The sequence below is a fragment of the Pteropus vampyrus genome, unplaced genomic scaffold, assembly GCF_000151845.1.
Source record: "Pteropus vampyrus isolate Shadow unplaced genomic scaffold, Pvam_2.0 Scaffold60, whole genome shotgun sequence".
Classification (NCBI taxonomy): domain Eukaryota; kingdom Metazoa; phylum Chordata; class Mammalia; order Chiroptera; family Pteropodidae; genus Pteropus; species Pteropus vampyrus.
In genome coordinates, this window is record NW_011888841.1 from 1,857,364 (window position 1) to 1,859,683 (window position 2,320).

Consider the following 2,320-nt stretch of genomic DNA (forward strand, 5'->3'; position numbering starts at 1 on the left):
GGCTCTAACATCAGAAATTCTGATTGAATTAGTCAGGAGGGTCCCAGATATCAAAGTTTATGAAAAGTCTCCCCGGTGACTCTAGCGTGCAGGCTACTTGAGAACCAGCAGCCTAGAGTGTGGCCGTAGAGTAGGCAGGCATTTCAGTTTTAAAAATTCATCTCAAACGGCAGTGCAGGCCAGTGATGGGGGCCAGGCAAGGGACATGCGGATGTTTAGATGGCGAGGCTAAATGCAGGTGAGCACAATGGTGCGGGCCAGAGACAGGCCTCAGGCCACTGGCCTCTGTCTCCCATAAAAATCAACAATTAGACAGCTGTCCATGAAACAAACAAATAAACAACAACAACAAACCAGCTCTGGAAGAGCTCTTGAGTCCACTTATAAAACTTCAGCAACACAGTGGAACAAAACACCTAGGAATAACTACAGAAAAAAGGAAGGAAGACAGCTTCGATTTGCCTGCATCACCCCATCCCCAGCAGGCACCGCTCAGCAGCAAGAGGAGTCTCCCCAGCTGGAAAGTCTCCTTGCCAGGAAAGGAAGAGCGGGGTGGGCAGCCAGCTTCTCCAGACTTTACGGCACTGCACCGAGGTCCCAGCTCTGACTTAGCTCCACCCGGACCAGCAAGGCTGAGATGTGCAGAGATGGCTAGAACGAGGAGGATACACGGGGACCGCCAATAGCAGCCGCAAGGCAGGAGCGACCGTGGTTCACAGTGAGCTGCTCAACAAACGCAGCGGCTTTTGCCACTGAGAAAGGAAACAATGGCCAGCACGGCTGCCGCGAACCCCCAGCAGATCTCACCAGCTTTCACTGCCTGAGCCTCTCCCCACTGCCTTCTCCAGTCTGACCCCACCGAAACCTGGGAACCACGCCGGCAGCCAGCCCAGGCCTCTGGCTGAATGAGTGCAAGACACCAGCCTAGAACCCCATGGCAGACCCTCGCTATCATGCACATGCTCATGGCCAGCCCCACCAACTGTGCACTTACACGCCACTGACCTGCCACCTGCCACCAGCCTCCACTACCACATGTGCCTGCCTGAGGGGAGTTGCTGCAGTCACAGGAGTGCACGCACGACAGCCAGGGCTCCCAGAACTGCTTGTGGGCCCAGCTCAGATCCTGTCTCTGGCCCGCACCATTGTGCTCACCTGCATTTAGCCTCGCCATCTAAACATCCGCATGTCCCTTGCCTGGCCCCCATCACTGGCCTCTACCGCCGTAAATCTGTGGTGAGACCTACCAGCCACAGCGGTACACACTGACGGCTAGGTCCCAGCAGCTACCAGTGCACCTGCAGTCGGCCTGGCCGTTGCAGCCCGCCCTAGCCCTCGCCACTCTGTGCACCTCCAACTGGCACCTGCCACCACACAGGTACCCGCAGATAGCCCCAGCAGCCAAGTGTGTACAAACCACCAGTTCTGGCCACCACCGCTGTTTGCCTTGGTCTCTGTATCTATCAAAGGTTCAAGTCAGAGAAATAACATCTGAAAATTCGTCAAGGGAGACCCAGTCCATTTATTCCTCCAGAGAGCCTCAAATATCCATCTGGATTCAGTCAAACCAGCCGAGAGATGCAGGAAGTCCATAATCACATGGTATTGCATTGGTTCCTAACCAGGCTGCATTTGGGAGTTATGTGCCATGCACTGTCATTTCTGATAGAGGGAAGCTATCTAAAACGATCCTGTGAAATGAGTCATAGCACATCCATGTTCTGAGGACATTATTCATTGTATTATTGAGTCCTTTTTCTAAAATCCTTAGGGAAGTTTTATCTCATCTACTTATATTTCTCCTGAGCAATCAATCAGTTTTTGTCTTATGGACACTGAACTTTGTAACAAATTATATTTCCTTTTATATGTCAACACAAGTTAGATCTTGAGCATCTCGAAGGTATGTATGTAAATATGCATATGTATATGCATTTATACACACATGTATATACTTATATGCACATATATTTGCATTCTACACGAGACTTGGAAAAATTCTCATGCTGTACCTCGTAAACACACAGCACTAGCTTAGCTGGTTGGTTGATTAATCACCTGTGTGCCCCTCCCTAGCTGCCCACTCCCGACACTTTTTTCAGGGATCTCACCTGGAGCAATTGCTTTAGTCTGTACATAAAAACCTTTTAAAAGGAGGTAATTAAAGAAGTACCTTAAAAATTGTAATTTTCACATCTGAAATAGCTTTATCCCTGATGTCCTCGAGTTGGTTCAATGCCTGGGTAGCTTGCCGTAACTGTTCTTCACAAAATTCATCTAGAGAATACGTTCGAGACCTATCGAGCTAATTAAATGAGAG

General features: G+C 49.7%; 1 protein-coding gene across 1 annotated transcript in view; it reads right to left on the reverse strand.

Moving 5' to 3' along the window:
* DNAH14 (dynein axonemal heavy chain 14) overlaps nt 1-2,320 on the reverse strand; it is a 221,193-nt gene that overhangs the window by 178,818 nt on the left and 40,055 nt on the right. The window lies entirely within an intron of this gene.